This window comes from Procambarus clarkii, chromosome 55 (assembly GCF_040958095.1).
Source record: "Procambarus clarkii isolate CNS0578487 chromosome 55, FALCON_Pclarkii_2.0, whole genome shotgun sequence".
NCBI classification, from domain to species: domain Eukaryota; kingdom Metazoa; phylum Arthropoda; class Malacostraca; order Decapoda; family Cambaridae; genus Procambarus; species Procambarus clarkii.
Genome location: NC_091204.1, coordinates 26,157,263 through 26,179,373, shown reverse-complemented (window position 1 = coordinate 26,179,373; position 22,111 = coordinate 26,157,263). Strand labels below are relative to the sequence as shown.

Genomic DNA, 22,111 nt, shown 5'->3' with positions numbered 1-22,111 from the left:
ATGTCGTACCTAGTAGCCAGAACGCACTTCTCAGCCAACTATGCAAGGCCCGATTTGCCTAATAAGCCAAGTTTTCATGAATTAATTGTTTTCCGACTACCTAACCTACCTAACCTAACCTAACTTTTTCGGCTACCTAACCTAACCTAACCAATAAAGATAGGTTAGGTTAGGTCAGGTAGGGTTGGTTAGGTTCGGTCATATATCTACCTTAATTTAAACTCCAATAAAAAAAATTGACCTCATACATAATGAAATGGTTAGATTTATCATTTCATAAGAAAAAAATTAGAGAAAATATATTAATTCAGGAAAACTTGGCTTATTAGGCAAATCGGGCCTTGCATAGTAGGCCGATAAGTGCGTTCTGGCTATTAGGTACGACATATATATATATATATATATATATGTCGTACCTAGTAGCCAGAACTCACTTCTCAGCCTACTATTCAAGGCCCGATTTGCCTAATAAGCCAAGTTTTCCTGAATTAATATATTTACTATAATTTTTTTCTTATGAAATGATAAAGCAACCCTTTTCTCTATGTATGAGGTCAATTTTTTTTTATTGGAGTTAAAATTAACGTACATATATGACCGAACCTAACCAACCCTACCTAACCTAACCTAACCTATATTTATAGGTAAGGTTAGGTTAGGTAGCTAAAAAAAGCTAGGTTAGGTTAGGTTAGGTAGGTTAGGTAGACGAAAACACATTAATTCATGAAAACTTGGCTTATTAGGCAAATCGGGCCTTGAATAGTAGGCTGAGAAGTGCGTTCTGGCTATTATGTACGACATATATATATATATATATATATATATATATATATATATATATATATATGTCGTACCTAATAGCCAGAACGCACTTCTCAGCCTACTATTCAAGGCCCGATTTGCCTAATAAGCCAAGTTTTCATGAATTAATGTTTTTTCGTCTACCTAACCTACCTAACCTAGCTTTTTTTGGCTACCTAACCTAACCTTACCTATAAATATAGGTTAGGTTAGGTTAGGTAGGGTTGGTTAGGTTCGGTCATATATCTACGTAAATTTTAACTCCAATAAAAAAAAATTGACCTCATATATAGAGAAAAGGGTTGCTTTATCATTTCATAAGAAAAAAATTATAGTAAATATATTAATTCAGGAAAACTTGGCTTATTAGGCAAATCGGGCCTTGAATAGTAGGCTGAGAAGTGAGTTCTGGCTATTAGGTACGACATATATATATATATATATATATATATATATATATATATATATATATATATATATATATATATATATATATATATATATATATATATATATATATATATATATATATATATATACTTTATATTGTATTCATGTATACTTATGTATAATGGCTGGCTGGCAGACGTCTTGAAATCCTCCCTTAACCCCTCCTCCCCTCTCCCGCCAGTGTTACCATGTCCTGCCAATATGAATTCTTTGTTCACATATTTTTATATCATGATATAATCTTTAATGTACTGAATTATTGATATGTATTATTATGTAAGGTTGTGTATTATAGTCTTTATTTTGTTGATATATGAATTAGGAGTTCGTGATCGAGATATGTCTGTATATGAGCTTGAGATATTTGAAAGAGAGGAGTCAGCTGACTCGTAGAGGTGGATACAGTGTCGCTCCCGGCCAGCATGGCTCTGGGCGGTCACTCTTTGATTTTCTCAGTTGATTATTATTATTAACATCTTTATTGACAAAAATAATTACAATTTTGCCTAATCTGAGGATTTTGATAAAGTCTTATTAAAGTGAGGATAATGCTGGTATTCACTGTCATGCAGGACAGAGGGTCATACATAAGACAATAGGTCTAAACTGTAGGCTGAAGCACATATATATCATGGTTACAATCAATGTTTTAATGTATGGATATGTGAAAACAACTTTCTATTGTGCACTGCCACACAAGGGCAGGGATGGTTCATAAGTGATGCAGCTTAGAAGTGATATAAATAAAAATTGTTCTTCATTCTTTAAAATGGACAAGCAAATTTTGGATAAATTGTTAGGAGGTCGTCCAGAACACCTGAGTCAATAAAATAGTTAAACAGTTGGTGGTACAAGAGGCCAGGAGGTCTAAAGTCCTTTACGGTTTCACATTCAACAATATAGTGTTCTAGTGAATGCATTAAAGGTTTATCACAGAATTTACAATCTGAGTATTCTGGTAGTGGCTCAGCCTCACTAACCTGCCAGATGTTTCTATAGCCAAGGCGAATTCGCGCAATGACTACATCACACTGCCTGGTTCGGTTACTGTGCTGACCATTCAAATACCTATTATTACAAAACTTGTCATAACTCTTAATACTGCAGCTTTCAGGCCTCTGGGCATTTCTTAGTTCTTCTAAATCTGAAGTAATTTCTTTAATTTGTATGTTATTAATAATTGCATTACATAGTCCAAAGTCATAATCAATGTTTTCTTTCCTGCGAGCCTCATTGGCCAATCGATCTACAAAGTCATGTTTTCCAACTCCAACATGGGATGGGATCCACACAAATTTTATACAAGAGTTATTATCATTGGCAAAAATTACATTTCATTTAATATTACAAGCTACTTCCAACATACATTGTGATGGGTTATTTAAGGACTGCAGAGCACTTTTAGAGTCACAGAAAATAACTCCACCACCATTGAGCTTAAGGTATTCAGTGGCTAGATAAATACCCAATAGCTCGGTCTGTGTCGTGCTTGCCCAGTTGTTCAATCTCTGTGTACTAGATATGACCATTTCATTCCCTTTATACACTGCACATGCACAACCTGTTCTACCAGTGCCTAACTGCACAGAGCCATCAGTAAAGGCATAGGATTCAGTCGGTTTGAGAATTTGAAGATGACTGTCAATAGCTTCTAATGTTATACATCTCAAAATGTCAGTGTTATACATTTATTTTACACTGATGGGAGTGTAATGCAGAGAGACCTCCACATCTTTCCAAGGGGGAATATAGTGAACAGTTTTATCAGGGTTAAGAGACACATTCAGTTTCTGAAGATTATAGGCACAACAACTGAGCCACACACTGTTGGGAGCTTTTTGCGGCGGATTGAGGGAACAGTCAGAATTGTTTAGAATGGATCTCAATTTAATTTGAATAGAGCTGGGGGGACCATTATTTTTCAAAGTTTTGCCGCAAAACATAGTACTAAGTAGAACTATTCTTTCGTAAATGGAAGGTAAGTTTAGTTCCTTTCTCATGTTAACAATTCTGACAGTTCTAGGACAACCCAGGATGATGCGCATGGCATCATTCTGTACTACATCTAGGCCTTGTAATTCTTTAAGAGAAAAATTAAGAAGATGCAAGGCATAATAATCAACAACAGATCGTGTAAAGGCAATATAAAAACTACGAGCATATTTTATGTTAATGCCAAATCCTTTGCCAACAAGAGTTTTGATAGGTTTAAGACGCTCAACTAGTTTTTTGCGCAGGTTGCTGACGAGATTTGTATCATTAACCTCGACTCCAAGATATTTATAAGACTCGCAAGTCTCCACGGGCATTCCATTAATAGTATAGTTAACATGAAGAGAATGGGGAATAAGAACCCTTGTTTTATCAACAGAGATTATGAGGCCACATTCTACTACTTTCTTGGAGAATGCATCAAGTAACACTTGTAGCCTTGGTTTACTGTGTGCCATAATACAAATATCAGCATAATATATAACAGTTTCCGTAGGTTGTACAGGTATGTCATGGATAAGTTTGTGCATAGGTATATTGAAGAGCATAGGGCTTAGGACACCACCTTGAGGTGTGCCTAGTTCGAATGCATCTGTTCTTGTACTTTTAACTCCTTTAAATAGGATACTAGCATGCCTGTTGGATAGGTAGCTCTTTATCCAACTCAGAAGATTACCTTTGATTCCAAATTCAGCAAGTTGCTCTAATATTATTTCGCCATTCGCTACATCGAAAGCTGACTTTAGGTCAATAAAGGCTGCCTGTGTCCCATCCTGGGAGTTTACAAAATATTCAGCAAAGCATGTTTGTGTGCTACACTTGGTCATGAACCCATATAGGTTTGGGGCCAGTTTTTCTTTGACCTAAAACATGACACGACTGAGAACAATTCTCTCCAAGACTTTACACATGCAAGATGTAAGGGAAATGGGCCTGAATTTTTGAGAGTTAGGTTTAGGAATTAGTATTATGAGACTTTGTGTCCATTTCTTTGGCAAGATACCTTGTGAGAGACTCATTTGAGAGATGCATCAAGCAGAGGGTGGCTAAGGACATCATTCAGTAAGCTCAAGATGTTATAAGTTATACCATCCTCACCAGGGGCAGTTTGTTTAGGTTTTCCTAATGCTGATGTTAATTCAAAGGGGGTTATTGGAAACTGATCTGTTAAATCTGGTGAGGAGCGTGCTATTTCAATATTAAAGTTTCTGTTAATGTTGGTATGTCTTAAATGCTGCTGTATATCTGGGGGTAAGGAAGAAATTTGTGAGACACTAGACCATTGAGCTAGGAGCATGTCAGCATATTCTGCAGGAGTATGATGAAGCTGAACTGGGGCTGAAGGTTTGGTAATGTTTTTAATTTTGTTCCACATTTCCGATAATGTTGTAGTTCTATTGATACCTTGTAAGAATTGTTCCCAATATGTGTTCTTAACTTGACCCTTAAGCTCGCGAAAATCTCTGTTGGCATTAAGGAATGCAATTAAATTGTCAGCTGTTTTGTCTCGTTTATAAGAGTCAGCAGCTGAAGCACTTTAGCTCTGCAATAATAATAGGATCCTCTGTCCATGAGGAAGAACGAGTGTTCTTTTTTTTCCTTGATTTAACCCAGGTATCATAATAACTGGTAATGATACTGACAAGATCATTGTAAAAGTGGTCCACTGATACAGGTGTATACCCAGTGTACCACTTATGTACATAAGCCTTAAAGTGCTGTTTAAGATTGTCTGGAATGTTAATTTTAACTCTAGGATGAGGATTGGACCTAATATCCGCCACATTGTATTCACAATATATTGCAAAATGATCACTTACTAGTTCTGGGATGAGCTTAACGGTAACATTGCTATCTACTAGGCTGTATCCAATCACATAATCCAGTCTACCCCCCAATAAATGGGTCTGTTTATCAGTATCATACACAGTAATATTATGATCATTAAGGTATTTCAAGAAGACCCTTCCATTATTGTTACACTGAACATCACCAAGAGCAGTGTGACGAGCATTAAAGTCACCCATACATAACATAGCTGTGTTACCTGTAGGTGTCGGTAGCAGGTCTGCTTTAAGTACACTACATCGTCCATATATGTTATACAGTAGGAAATGACTATTTGCAGTTTGTAATTTGAATTTTTTGGTATTGTATACTATCACTCCTGTGATTTTTAATTAGTTTACAGATTAATCCACTCTTAATATACGTTAGTAAACCAGTTCCAATACTGTTGTTGTATGCTATATACACAGGTATCCTGGGTGGGGCCTTCTTGATAGTTGTGGACGTATATGGTTCCTGTAAACACATCACATCCACGTCTCTCATTTTAGCATACAAGATTACGTCATTCATCCGAAGATAAACACTTCGAATATTCCAAGAAAGAAACTTAATTGTTTTTGTTTGATGAGCCATGGTTAAGTGTCAAGGGAATTAAGGTAACATTTAAGCTCGTTAAACACTTGGACAACATAAGCAACTTTGTTCCGTGTGTCCTGAGTACTTTTGTCTAGGAGGCGTTTAACCTGAGTAGGAGTTGGTGTTCTCTTAAACTCTCTACCTGCAACCAAACCAAGGGTGTCTTGACGATCCCTTGAGTTTGCTAGAAAACCTAGTACGACGTCACGTGGCTATAGAAGCTTAGCCGGTCAAACAGCTAAGACCAAGTGGCGTGGGACTCGGCTATAGAGTATACTCTGGGGTCCTTTGGAATTCGGTTTAAGTTTCAGTAAGCATAGTCACGGACAGGGTAAAGGACAGAGTAGAGCCAATACCGTCCCGTGTTACAACTGCCATATCCACCTTCGGTAAGAGGCAGAACAAGTCAGCAGATTGGTTCGAGGCCAGTGCAGAGGAACTCTTACCCCTTGTAGAGGAAAAGAGAGGAGCTCTCTCATCCTACAAAAACCTGCCCTCAGAAAGGAACCTACAGGCCCTCCGTACTGCCCGCAGTAGAGTTCAACAAACTGTGAGGTGCTGTGCTAACGATTACTGGCTCCGACTCTGTTCCAGCATCCAGACTGCGGCCACTGTTGGCAACATAGGAGGCATGTACGAAGGGATCAAACAGGCAACAGGCCCTACACAAAACAGGACGGCTCCTCTTAAGTCAGCCACTGGAGAGATCATTAAAGACCGTGATCAACAGATGAATCGCTGGGTAGAGCATTACTCCGAACTCTACTCCAGAAAGAACTTGGTCAGCGTAGAAGCCTTGGATGCAAACAAGTTCCTGCCCATCATGGAAGAACTTGACCCTGAACCGACTGTGGAAGAAGTTGAGAAAGCATTGGATTCACTTTCCTCAGGGAAGACCCAAGGAGACGACGGGATTCTGCCTGAAGTTCTCAAGTGCGCTCGTGGAACACTTAAATCTGAGCTTCATGAACTTCTGTGCCAGTGCTGGAGGGAGGGCTCGGTGCCACAAGACATGAGAGATGCAAACATCATCACTCTCTACAAAAATAAAGGTGACAGAAGCGATGTCAACAACAATCGTAGCATCTCCCTCCTCAGCGTCGTCAGCAAACTCTTCGCCAGGGTCGTCTTGGTCAGGCTTCAGATTCTTGCTGAAAGAGTGTACCCTGAGTCACAGTGTGGTTTCCGAGCAGAGGTCGACCACTGACATGGTGTTCTCCCTGAGACAGCTTCAAGAAAAGTGCAGGAAGCAGAGAAAAGTCTTGTACATCGCCTTCATTGACCTTACAAAGGCCTTCGACCTCGTGAGCAGGGACGGACTCTTCAAGATCTTGGCCAAAATTGGCTGGCCACCCACCCTACTCAGCATGATACAATCGTTCCACAAGGACATGAAGGGCACGGTCGTGTACGACGGCTCAACTTCTGAACCATTCAACATCAAGAGTGGTGTTAAACAGTGGTGCGTTCTTGCTCCAACCCTGTTCGGCAACTTCTTCCCGATCCTCGTCAAGCATGCCTTTGAAACAACCACAGAGGGCATCTATCTCCGTACAAGATCTGATAGAAAGCTCTATAATCTATCCAGACTCCGAGCAAAGACAAAAGTACAGATGCGAATCCTCAGGGAGTTCCTCTTCGCCGACGACGAAGCGATCATACACACAGCATATGGCCTGCAGCAGCTACTCAATCGCTTTGCCGCAGCCTGTTCCGCATTCGGCTTGACAATCAGCTTGAAGAAGACACAGGTGATGGGACAAGACGTCAATGAGCTACCCTGTATAAATACAGCAGACTATGTGCTGGAGGCAGTTCACGAGTTTGTGTACCTGGCCTCCACAATCTCAGACACCCTTTCCCTGGACACTGAGCTCAACAGGCGTATCGGGAAGGCCGCAACAACACTGGCCAGGCTCACAAAGCGCGTTTGGGAAAATGCCAAACTGACAGTGCACACCAAGGTACAAGTCTACATGGCATGTGTGGTGAGTACACTTCTCTACGGCTCGGAATCCTGGACCCTGCGCTCTCGCCAGAAGAGACGGCTTAATACCTTTCACACGCGCAACCTGAGACGCATCCTTGACATCACGTGGAAAGACCACTTCACCAACAACACTGTACTCGAGAGAATAAGAGTCCCTTCAATGTTCACTCTCCTGAAACAGAGACGCATGCGATGGCTGGGACATGTCACACGCATGGTCGATGGCCGCATACCGAAGGACCTCTTGTATGGAGAACTGGCATCAGGAAGGAGACCCACCGGAAGACCTCAACTGCGTTTCAAAGACGGCTGCAAACGCGACCTCAAGCAGATGAGCATCAACATCAACAGAGGAGGTCTCGACCACTGTCAGACGCACCCGCTTCGGCGTTTACCTGCACTCGCTGCAGTTGGGACTGTCATTCTCGGGTTGGCCTTCACAGCCACAGCAGGCGCAGCATCCAACTACACTATAACAACTAGACACCCAGGGCACAACTCCATAACCCGCACGGGGTTGACCTTCACAGCCACAGCAGGCGCAGCATCCAACTACACTATAACAACTACACGCCCAGGGCACAACTCCATAACCCGCACGGGGTTGACCTTCACAGCCACAGCAGGCGCAGCATCCAACTACACTATAACAACTAGACACCCAGGGCACAACTCCATAACCCGCACGGGGTTGACCGATGCCTACTTCTAGTTAAGGTAATTATGGCAAAATTATAGTACTAATAAAGACAATCATGTTAATATTATAGTAATAATTAGGTAATTTTTGTAAAATTATAGTAATAATTAAAGAAATTATGGTAATATTATAGTAATAGTTCAGGTAATTATGGTAATATTATAGTAATAGTTCAGGTAATTATGGTAATATTATAGTAATAGTTCAGGTAATTATGGTAATATTATAGTAATAGTTCAGGTAATTATGGTAATATTATAGTAATAGTTCAGGTAATTATGTTAATATTATAGTAATAGTTCAGGTAATTATGGTAATATTATAGTATTCGTGAAGGTAATTATCCTGTTGCTGTCAATATCTTACGGCAGTTAAAATGTTTTTGATTACATAACTTTATTGACTCAAGAAGTTAAAGAATCGTGAATGAAAAACATGACTGAAGTTAAAACTTGTCATATTCATATCCAAAATACACAGATTTAAAACGAATACACACAGACATGTTGTTAGTGTTGCAACGCTCAGGAACGGCATGTTTTGGGTGTTGCAACACAGGAATAAGGTGTTGAGAGTCTTGCAACACTGAAATAAGAAGTTATAAGTGTTGGAACACAAGAAGGAGATGTTGCGAGTGTTGCAAAACAGAACTTGTTGTGAGTGTTGAGCAAAATTTATCAATTTTGTGAGTGCAAAAACAACCACTGCGTCACGGGGATTGTTATTAAAGTTATAGTTAAGGTAATTATGGTCAATTCCTTTCAATATGTTACGGCATTTAACATATTTTTCGCTATGTTTCTTTACTGATGCTAGAGAGGAAAGAATCCTGAATGACAACCTTGCTGTAAATGACAGTCCATATATAGAGAAGGAAAAATACACAGATATAACACGAAGGCATATGTGAGTGTTGCAGTGTAAAGGAATACCGTGTTATGAGTGTTACATCACAGGAATGAAGTGTTGTGAGTGTTGCAACACAGGAATGAAGTGTTGTGAGTATTACATCACAGGAATGAAGTGTTGTGAGTGTTGCAACACAGGAATGAAGTGTTGTGAGTGTTGCAACACAGGAATGAAGTGTAGTGAGTGTTGCAACACAGGAATGAAGTGTTGTGAGTGTTGCAACACAAATATCAAATTGTGAGTGTTGCAAAATATAAATAACGTGTTGTGAGTGATGCAACACAGAAATAAAATATTGTGATTGTTCAACTGCAGAAATAAAAAAAATTGTTTTGCAACAAAGAAAATAACGTATTTTGAGAGTTATAACCCAGAATAATGTATTGTGAGTACTGCAATACAGTAATAACATGTTATAGGTGTCACAACGTTGTAACACAAGAATAACGTGTTGTGAGTGTTGCACCAGTATGGAATAATTTATTGTAACATAATTACCGTGTTGTGAGTGAGTATTGCATCATATTTTTCTGTGATGCAAAACTCACAACACGTTATTTCTGTCCTGAAATACTTGCTATACATTATTTCTTAGTTGCAATGTAGGCAACAAGTTATTTATGTTTTGCAACACAATGTTATTGTTGTATTGCAACACTCACAATGTTATTGTTGTATTGCAACACTCACAATGTTATTGTTGTTTTGCAACACTCACAATGTTATTGTTGTATTGCAACACTCACAATGTTATTTTTGCTATTGCAACACTCACAATGTTATTGTTGTATTGCAACACTCACACTGTTATTGTTGTATTGCAACACTCACAATGTTATTGTTGTATTGCAACACTCACACTGTTATTGTTGTATTGCAACACTCACAATGTTATTGTTGTATTGCAACACTCACAATGTTATTGTTGTATTGCAACACTCACACTGTTATTGTTGTATTGCAACACTCACAATGTTATTGTTGTATTGCAACACTCACAATGTTATTGTTGTATTGCAACACTCACAATGTTATTGTTGTATTGCAACACTCACAATGTTATTGTTGTATTGCAACACTCACAATGTTATTGTTGTATTGCAACACTCACAATGTTATTGTTGTATTGCAACACTCACAATGTTATTGTTGTATTGCAACACTCACAATGTTATTGTTGTATTGCAACACTCACAATGTTATTGTTGTATTGCAACACTCACAATGTTATTGTTGTATTGCAACACTCACAATGTTATTGTTGTATTGCAACACTCACAATGTTATTGTTGTATTGCAACACTCACAATGTTATTGTTGTATTGCAACACTCACAATGTTATTGTTGTATTGCAACACTCACAATGTTATTGTTGTATTGCAACACTCACAATGTTATTGTTGTATTGCAACACTCACAATGTTATTGTTGTATTGCAACACTCACAATGTTATTGTTGTATTGCAACACTCACAATGTTATTGTTGTATTGCAACACTCACAATGTTATTGTTGTATTGCAACACTCACAATGTTATTGTTGTATTGCAACACTCACAATGTTATTGTTGTATTGCAACACTCACAATGTTATTGTTGTATTGCAACACTCACAATGTTATTGTTGTATTGCAACACTCACAATGTTATTGTTGTATTGCAACACTCACAATGTTATTGTTGTATTGCAACACTCACAATGTTATTGTTGTATTGCAACACTCACAATGTTATTGTTGTATTGCAACACTCACAATGTTATTGTTGTATTGCAACACTCACAATGTTATTGTTGTATTGCAACACTCACAATGTTATTGTTGTATTGCAACACTCACAATGTTATTGTTGTATTGCAACACTCACAATGTTATTGTTGTATTGCAACACTCACAATGTTATTGTTGTATTGCAACACTCACAATGTTATTGTTGTATTGCAACACTCACAATGTTATTGTTGTATTGCAACACTCACAATGTTATTGTTGTATTGCAACACTCACAATGTTATTGTTGTATTGCAACACTCACAATGTTATTGTTGTATTGCAACACTCACAATGTTATTGTTGTATTGCAACACTCACAATGTTATTGTTGTATTGCAACACTCACAATGTTATTGTTGTATTGCAACACTCACAATGTTATTGTTGTATTGCAACACTCACAATGTTATTGTTGTATTGCAACACTCACAATGTTATTGTTGTATTGCAACACTCACAATGTTATTGTTGTATTGCAACACTCACAACATATTATTACTGTTTTATAATATTATAATAATAATATATATTATAATATGTGAAAGTTGCAAGAATCGTTATATAAAACGTGATTGAAAATATAAAATATGATTAAATAGATGACAAATATTATTGAACTAACACTAAAGTATTTTGTAGCCAATATATGGAAAAAAGGAAGACTAAACCGAGAGTTCGAACTCTCGGCAGTTAACACCCCGAACACCCCGGTGTTAACATCCCGAACACCCTGGTGTTAACATCCTGAACACCCCGGTGTTAACACCCTGAACACCCCGGTGTTAACACCCTGAACACCCTGGTGTTAACACCCTGAACACCCCGGTGTTAACACCCTGAACACCCTGGTGTTAACACCCTGAACACCCCGGTGTTAACACCCTGAACACCCCGGTGTTAACACCCTGAACACCCCGGTGTTAACACCCTGAACACCCCGGTGTTAACACCCTGAACACCCCGGTGTTAACACCCTGAACACCCCGGTGTTAACACCCTGAACACCCCGGTGTTAACCCCCTGAACACCCCGGTGTTAACACCCCGAACACCCAGGTGTTAACACCCCGAATACCCCGGTGTTAACACCCTGAACACCCCGGTGTTAACACCCTGAACACCCCGGTGTTAACACCCTGAACACCCCGGTGTTAACACCCTGAACACCCCGGTGTTAACACCCTGAACACCCCGGTGTTAACACCCTGAACACCCCAGTGTTAACACCCTGAACACCCCGGTGTTAACACCCCGGTGTTAACACCCTGAACACCCCGGTGTTAACACCCTGAACACCCCGGTGTTCACGGGGTCGGACAGCGTGAACACCGGGTCCAACTGGTGACCGCGTGAACACCGGGTCCAACTGGTGACCGCGTGAACACCGGGTCCAACTGGTGACCGCGTGAACACCGGGTCCAACTGGTGACCGCGTGAACACCGGGTCCAACTGGTGACCGCGTGAACACCGGGTCCAACTGGTGACCGCGTGAACACCGGGTCCAACTGGTGACCGCGTGAACACCGGGTCCAACTGGTGACCTCGTGAACACCGGGTCCAACTGGTGACAGCGTGAACACCGGGTCCAACTGGTGACAGCGTGAACACCGGGTCCAACTGGTGACCGCGTGAACACCGGGTCCAACTGGTGACCGCGTGAACACCGGGTCCGACCTCCCAGTCTGGCCACGACTCTTCCTGCTTAATGAAGAACTCAACAGTCATACATTCATCCACTTCATCATACATCATCAACTGACAACTGAGGCGTGAGAAGACAAAATCAGGAAGGAAAAGTCTCTGAGGAAGCAAGGTAAGGTAAGGTAATTATGAGGTGAAAGTACTAGGCCAGTATGATTATACAGCACTTGGAAGGGATATTAAGATCATCTGGGATATATAAGGACGAAGTGAAGGAATGGAAAGCTGCCACTTGGACCAGCGGGGATCGAACGCGGACCCTGCAAGAAGCGAGAGGACGGAGTGGAGTAACGGTGCCCAAGCACTGGGACCATCGGGGATCGAACACAAACGTATTTTATAAGCAGCACAGATGTAATAAATGTCAGCAAACTGAAGTGTACACAGTTGTTCTCACCAGTTCTTTAAGGTTTATCAGTTAGTTACTGAACTTAGTTAATGAATCAATATTAAAGTTATGTTTATCAGTTAGTTATTGAACTACGCGTGGAACCCGCAGGTGCGGGACTCTGAAGTCCTCCTCCTTGGGCTCTAGCAGCCCCAGGCTCTGCTTCAGGAGGCTGGGGTCGTTCTTGCACTTGCTGGGGTGGTTCTTTTCCGGCCCCGACCACGGCGGTCTCCGGGTTATGAGTCCCTTCACCAGCTTCCAGGTCACCTCCGGAGCTCACAGTTCCTGCGACGGCGCTGGAACCAATCGTATTGGCGTTTGCCTTTCCATTGGAGACTTTCGGCGCCGTGGAGAGGGCGGACCTGCTGCATGGTTGACAGCTTCTCCCCCGTATCAACCTACCCTGGCTTTGTGCGCTGGAGAGGCCACTCCAGACCGACAACCAGAGCACAACTCCATAGTCTCCTGAGACTGATGAATGTCTGCTACTACTACGACTAGAAGATATAGGTAATAATATATATGTAATAGTATTAGTTAACACAAAACTATATATTGGAGGAACTCTACAACCTGTAATAAGAAGTCGTTAAGAATAAGAAGTCGTTAAGTAATAAGAAGTTGGGTAGGGGAGCGTCACAGCCTAGTCGGTGTCGGCCGAATTGTAATACTTTAAGAAATATCGGCATTTATATTAAGAGCAAACCTAAGACAATCATGCAGTAATAACATCTATGTAGGAGAAATCCACATGGGCCGTGACGAGGGTTCGAACCTACGTCCGAGAGGATCTTAGATGCTGCCTTAATCGACTGAGCTACGACGTGGTAAAAGAATTGCAACCATGTCGCATGGTAAAAGAAAATCAACTTCAAGAATTGAAGTTCTTCTGACCTTACTTGGATCCTGCAGCCTCTCCGAGACACAAACCAGGATTCTACACAATTCCCCCCATGCACCCGAGCTGTCAATAAGCCGTTCTACCTCTTCGCCCTTACTTCATTACAAAATCTATGTAGGAGCTTATGATATATCAATAGCAGTGCTTATAAGCAACACATCCATCCTCCATCGTGCATATATTGATGTAATGAACAATTGGACAGTAGAATTTGGTTTTAGTGAATTTGGATAAACCGGCAAAGGTTTTGTCAAATCAAATGTTTATTCAGGTAAAGTACATAATACAAGGTGAGATACAAACATGTTGGATTTATAGATAGAGCTTGTACATACAATGTCTAAAGTCACTATTACGCCAAGCGTTTCGGGCAAGGTTGGCCCGAACCTTTGTATTTGTTTCTCATAAAACCAAACGTAATTTTCCATCCAAGGCCTAATACATGCTAACTGAGGCCAAATATAGTACATATATATGTTATACTAGGCCTAGGAATATATATGTTTGATTTTAGCTATATTTTTTCCGGACTATAAGGTGAATAGTACCAAGTTCTACTATGTAATTGTCCATTACGTCAATATATAATTTATATGTACGATGCTCTACATAGTTACAAAATGTACAGGAGGATGGATTGTATTTATTAAAGATAAAAACATTTCTTTTGGTTTGTTATGGTAGGAAAAAATTAGACTGTAGCAGAGCGTAGTTTCGATCTACGGACCTCTAGTTGGATTATGGGTCCAGCACGCTTCCACTGCGACACTGCTCCACAATACATAGTTATATGACTCTCAATATTAATAATTACTATAATGTAGTATTAACATATTACAAAATGGTATAAGTTTTATGATTTAATAAATATTGTCAATATACTTTGTTATTAATTTTAGGTCTTTGAGTTTATTTCAATGGGTTATGAAAACAAACATTTAAAAAGTCAAATGTTTCCGCCCGGGATCGAACCGGGGACCTTGCGCGTGTGAGGCGCACGTGATAACCACTACACTACGGAAACCTGAAGTATAGTGACCTGTTATTATATGGACCAAATCCGGTTAATTGCTACCGAAGATGCACATAGCTTTCTTCAGCGATATAATTTGATCAAAACACTAATTATATAATTATAGTAATTATATAAATTAAACAAGGTTTAATAACGAAACTAGAGAGAAAATCCTGTTTTATGTGTGTACGGCGTGTGTGACGTCACGATAACATGAGAGGTTTAGTTTGGTTTAGTTCACTTATTATGCACCCCATACCCATCTTGTGGGCGGTAGTGGAAAGGGTTACGGAGGCACATAATGGGCTCAGGGACTGAACCCCACAATTCATTTAGCTAAGCAAGTTAGTCTTGATAAGCGAGTTACAAAATTCAATATACGTCGTAACACCAACAATGGGTTCACGATTGACTACAAGTACGGTACAAGTGCAGATAGGCATCCGTTCAGCATGGTGTGTAAGTTCCATGCATATCCCCTGATAACAAGCGGAAAAAAAAATGGGGGAAAAAAAAAATGCAAATATATATATATATATTATATATATAATATATAGATATATATTATATATATATATATATATGCCTGCACATATATATTACAATTATTTATTACAAAATATCCAATTATAACACTAAAACATACTAACCCATTGTAATTGGTCCGAATTGTTGGTCCTCAAGGTGGCACTACAATGGGCACTAGTAGGCACTTGCACTAAACGCTTTTTGGCTAAAACCCCTATTTGAAATCCTTTATTACATGCTAATGTGATATCTGAGTGTTATAAAAATGATTTTAGTTGACATGTGTTCCCTGAAATTTTTTGAAAATGTTGAAAATTCGTTGCATAATACGTTCTGTATTTTTTTTTCTCCATTTCTATTTAGGGTGTGATGCTGAAACTTGGACCAGTTGCAGCCCCTTCTATAACCATTCCATGATTAAATTTTCAAAAAAATCGGAAATTTTTTTTATTTCCCGTGATTAGACCCCCTTAAGGCTTCAGAGAGCGGGAGGTAGCAAAAGGAAGTATTAATAGGGTTTCAGAGATCGGGAGCGAGCAGGAGGAAGGCACTCTGTATAGTGTGGAGGAAGAGCTTGGACACGGGGGAGATACCAGATGCTCTTAAAACAGCAGACATAGCCCCTCCACACAAGGCAGGTAGCAATGCATTGGCAAAGAATTATAGACTAGTTGCACTAACGTCCCACATAATGAAAGTACTGTATTTGAGTGATCAGGAGTCAGGTCACTAGTTTCATGGAGACCAATGACCTCCACAATCCAGGCCAACATGGATTTAGAGCAGGAAGATCATGCCTCTCAGTTACTTGACCATTACGACAAAAGCACTGAGGCATTAGAAGAAAAACAGAATGCAGATGTGGTATACACAGATTTTGCAAAGGCATTCGATAAATGTGACCATGAAGTGATAGCACACAAAATGAGGTCAATGGGAATACCTGGAAAAGTAGGACGCTGCATACTCACTTTTCTGTCGAACAGAACACAGAGAATAACAGTCAACCATATAGAATTGAGTCCAAGAGCAGTTAAAAGCTCAGTACCTCAAGGTACAGTCCTTGCACCACTGCCTTTCCATATTCTCATATCAGATATAAACTCAAATACAAAGCACAGCTTCGTATCATCCTTTGCAGATGACATAAAAATCAGCATGAAAATTACCTCTGCTGAAGATATTGAAAAACTACAAGTAGATATTAATAAAGTTTTCGACTGGGCAACAGAAAATAACATGATGTTTAACAGCAATAAATTCCAGGTACTCAGATACGGTAAAAGTGAGAACCTTAAACATAATACAGGGTACAAAACACAATCAAATTTGCCCATAGTAGGAAAGAAACATGTAAAGGATTTGGGAATAATGATGTCTGACGACCTAAATTTTAGGGAGCATAATGAAGCATATATTGCAGCAGCCAGAAAAACGATAGGATGGATTACGAGAACTTTCAAATCCAGGGATCCCATCACAATGGTTGTACTCTTCAAATCACTTGTGCTGTCCCATCTTGAGTACTGCTCAGTACTCACTTCCCCATTTAGAGCAGAAGAGATTGCTGAAATAGAGGGAGTACAGAGAACATACGGGATACATAAACGAGATAAAGCATCTAAATTATTGGGATCGTCTCAAAGCTCTCCGAATGTACTAGCTAGAAAGACGATGAGAGAAATATAAAAAAATATACAAGTGGGAAAATACTGGAGGGCCAGGTCCCAAATCTGCACAGTAAAATAACAACAAACTGGAGTGAACGATATGGAAGAAAATGCAGAGTACAACCAGTGAAGAGCAGGGGTGCCATAGGCACAATTAGAGAGAACTATATAAACATCAGAAGTCCACGGTTGTTCAACACCCTCCCAGCGAGCATAAAAAATATTGCCGGAACAACCGTGGACATCTTCAAGAGGAAAGTAGTTTCCTCCAAGGAGTGCCGGACCAACCTGGCTGCGGTGGGTATGTGGGCCTGAGGGCTGCTGCAAGCAACAGCTTAGTGGACCAAACTCTCACAAGTCAAGCCTGGCCTCGGGCCGGGCTAGGGGAGTAGAACTCCCAGAACCCCATCAACCAGGTATCAACTAGGTGTTTATGGATGAATAAATCATCAGGACGAGTAGAATTAACATGACCGAGATTAAAATACTTAGTCCATGTAGCAGGACCAAACAAAGCTTGGAAGGTATTAGAACCGGAAGGAATTGTGCAAGTGTGACTGTGGAGAGGACGGCACCGAGCACCCCCAGTAAGAGGCGGGGGGTAAAAGGCGCAGTTGTTACAATGAGAGATGAAGCCACTCCATGTGATGAGGTGGTCATCACTGGGGGCTTGGGGGTCAACCCTGCCACAGAGGTAGAAGGGGAGCAGAGATAGTCGGGACTGGTAGACCAAGCTCTCTTAAGTCAAGCCTGGTCTCGGGGACTAGAAGAACTCCCAAAACACCATCAAGCAGGGAAAATCCGGAGCTGCTTGGTCTGGGACCAAAGTAGCAGGGGGCTACAGGGCCCGGCTTTCCTTCACAATCCGACTCGAGGGTCTGGTCTCTCACCCCACATCTGAGAAGTTAAAAATAAGGGTAAGATATCAGCATGTAAATGAACAGGTAATCATTTCATAATCAACAAACAAGCCCCCATACCCACCATGGCGCCACAATTAGAGGATAGGACACCCAATAAGGCATGGGCGCCCCCAGGGGTGCATAGTGGATATATGCCCTGCAATCACCACTTTAAGAACCATCAGTCCATCAAGATTGGGCTCAGCAACGAAAGAAAAGAGTGACAATAAAAGTGTCCTTTGCTCAACAATTTCGGGTACCACAGTTTTATGGGCGAGAGACTGTGCCTCACCTAACACCCAGTGTCAAAACAGAAGACGACATCTAAAAGAATGATCAAGAATATCAAAAAGTCGATGGGAAATAGCATTTAAAAAGGAGAATGGGGAAGGAAAAATTAAACTTAGTAGGAAAAAGCATTCAGCACAATTAGTGAAGAAGGCAGCAGGAGCATAAGGCTTCAAAAGGACAGAGGACACTGTCCCATGGAGCATCACACTCTAGCATCCGCCAACCAAGCCCCCTCCCGATGGCAACAGGCTGGAAAGGGAGCGAGAGATGAAAAAGACGAGAGGGTGAAGAATACTGCCCGGTGAGACACCAGTGTTAATGGGTAGAGTGGGAAAATTGGAATCATTCACAGAGACATACTGAAGCCTGTCACTGAGGTAAGATTGTAGGTATTGGAGGGAGTGACCTCTTACTCCGTAATGTTGCAATTTAAGAAAGTTAATGTGTTTACAGTGTCAAAACGTCTTATGTAGGTCAACAAATAAATTAATAAGGTACTCAATTTTTCCAAGAGCTGCATAAATGAAATTAATCATACTAACCGGGCATGATTGGTCCTTTATTGGGCCTGAAGCCATTATGGCAAGAACTAAGTATAAATAGGAGTAAGGCTGTGCATAAATTAACTCTTTAAAATATTTTAGACAAAATAGGCAGAATTGATATTGGTCTAAAATTGTTGACTTCAGTGAGATTGCTGCTTTTATGGACTAAAGTTACTCTTGCTTGTTTTCTCAAAATATCAGGAAAGGCTTAGAGTTCAAATAATTTGTTGTAGAGCAATGCAATGGCTGGAGCTAAAAATCTAGAGGCTTTTTTGTAAATTAGGGGTGGTATCTCAACATACAGTATCTATGCATGGGGCTCATTCATCCACTGTAAATTACCTCAAGCCCATAATCACCCAATAAAAATCTGCTATCAGAACAATAAAACTATCTTCAAACAGCACACAGCCTCACTGTTTAAATCCCTGAACATGCTACATATACACTCACTCTACACATTCTCTTGTGCTATTTACAAGTACAAAACCTTGTTCCTAAATGCCAACCCTGATCTGAAACTCTCCATTGATAGACGTAATAGAACCCACAAGCACCACAACATAAATAAATATCTCTTTGATATATTTTTTTTATATAAATTGACAGTCAGGATAATATAATTGCCAATCAGGCTAATTAACTTTGAATCAGGCTTTTTAAATAAAATAAATAAACAATAAATAAATAAATGTTTATTCAGGTAAGGTACATACATACAAGAGGTTTTACAAAAATTTATAGATAGAGCTAGTACATGCAATGCCTAAAGCCACTATTACGCAAAGCGTTTCGGGCAGGAAAAACATTAAAGACTAAAACTTAATACTAATTGAGGTTAAAGTATAAAATGTGTTGAGAACAATTAAAATAAAAAAAAGGGGGGAACATGGCAGAAAAGGCAGCACAAATACAATTAGGTCGACAAACAGCGTTTTTTAAAAAAACAGACATAGGTTGACAATATAGGGGTAAGGTAGGTTACAGGGAATTTATTAGGTAGTGCTTAGTTTTTATCTTAAACTGGTTGAGAGAGGTACAGTCTTTGACATGATTGGGAAGGTCATTCCACATTCTGGGTCCCTTGATTTGTAGAGCATTTCTAGTTTGATTAAGTCGTACTCTAGGAATATCAAAACTATTTGTTTCTGGTGTGGTGCTCATGGGTTCTGTTACAACGAAGCTTGTAACGTAACTTGTCAATGAAGCTTTTGAGGTCACTTTTCACTCAAAGGGTTATTGATGGATGGAACTGCTGACCCACCGAAGCCATAACTGCCAAAACTGTGCTGAATTTCAAAATATACCTGGAAAAAAATCATGAAGGCAAACTGGGAAGGGGAAGGGAACCTTCAACAAGCCGACGACTTCCTGTTCTCATCGAGGCAACTCGAGTTAGCACCCCTCAGGTAAATCGGGTAAAATATTATTCCCAGATAATTACAGCATGACTTTTTTTTTGAGATATATACAAGACTTGTTACATTCTTGTACAACCACTAATATGCGTAGCGTTTCGGGCCAGGTCCCTGGAATCCGATCCCCACCACGAAGAATCAGTTAAGGATTTGCGCCAAGTAAATCCTCTCTGGCCAGGATATGAACCCATGACAAAGTGCTCGCGGAACGCCAGGCGAGTGTCTTACCACTGCACCACGGTAGCCTAACTGAGAAAGTTTGGCTAGAGTAATAAATTTCTGATAAATTTAGAGTGATAAATGTCTAAAATAATATAAATTTAAATTTCATATTAACTTGACTGACAGCTATAAATGCCAATCAGCCTTCAATATACTCTTTGGTGAAATATTTATAATCAGGAGTAGAACTCATAAATAGGTTCTGCTGCCTGTTCTGTGTCGAAGCTGTATCGTCTTGGGTCGATATTCCAGGTCCCTGGAATACGATCCCCGCCGTGAAGAATCGTTTTTTCATCCAAGTACACATTTTACTGTTGCGTTAAACAGAGGCTACTCATATCTAGCCAAACTCAATATACTCATATCTAGCCAAACTCAATATACTTAGCCCTTGCCAATATGGCTTCAGACCCAAAAAAAGCACTAACGATGCACTTATTAGTATGCCTAACTCGATTCATACAGCTCTTGATAAAAATGAGTTCTCTGTTGGGTTGTTTGTGGACCTGCGTAAAGCTTTTGACACTGTCAACCACCAAAACCTTCTTCTTAAATTACATCATTATGGAGTCAGAGGACACTCCCAACAATACCTCAAATCCTACCTTACTGACAGGCTCCAGTATGTTTCTGTGAATAATACAATTTCTCCCACCCTACCCATCAACATTGGTGTTCCCCAGGGCAGCATACTTGGCCCTCTCCTCTTTCTCATCTACATTAATGACCTTCCAAATGCCTTCCAAATGCCTCCCAACACCTCAAACCAATTCTATTTGCTGACGACACAACCTTCATTTACTCCAGTCCTGATCCCCTTGCTCTAAATGCCACAGTAAATACTGAGCTAAATAAAGTCCATCTGTGGCTAACTGCCAACAAACTCACCCTTAACATTGACAAAACCTTTTATATTCTGTTTGGCAATAAATCCTCTAATCAAATAAATCTCAAAATAAACAATACCCAAATTTGTAACAAATTAGATGGCAAATTCCTTGGCATTCTCATTGACCACAAGCTTAGTTTCCAGGGACACATTCTAAACATATCAAAAAAAGTTTCAAAAACTGTGGGCATTCTTTCTAAGATCAGATATTATGTACCACGCCCTGCCCTGGTGACTCTCTATTACTCCCTTATCTATCCATATCTCAACTATGGTATTTGTGCTTGGGGCTCTACTACCCAAAATCACTTACGTCCTCTAATTACTCAACACAAAGCTGCTATTAGGACAATATCCAATTCTGGCCCCAGACATCACTCGGTACCCCTACTTAAATCTCTGAATATGTTAGACATTAAGTCACTGCACATTCTCTCATGTGTATTATACATATATAAAACGCTAAACTATAATGCCAATCCTGATCTCAAAAGCTTCATAGAAGGTTGTATCAGAACCCATGAGCATCACACCAGAAATAAATACAGTTTTGATATTCCTAGAGTACGACTTAATCAAACTAGAAATGCTCTACAAAT

The 22,111-nt window shown here is 40.0% G+C and overlaps 1 protein-coding gene and 1 non-coding gene across 7 annotated transcripts in view; both read right to left on the bottom strand.

Moving 5' to 3' along the window:
• Positions 1 to 22,111, bottom strand: part of LOC138352916 (uncharacterized) — a 230,529-nt gene that overhangs the window by 126,106 nt on the left and 82,312 nt on the right. The gene's annotated exons all lie outside the window — the stretch shown is intronic.
• Positions 14,984 to 15,056, bottom strand: TRNAV-CAC (transfer RNA valine (anticodon CAC)). The gene has a single exon. It is a non-coding gene; the product is annotated as a tRNA-Val (tRNA).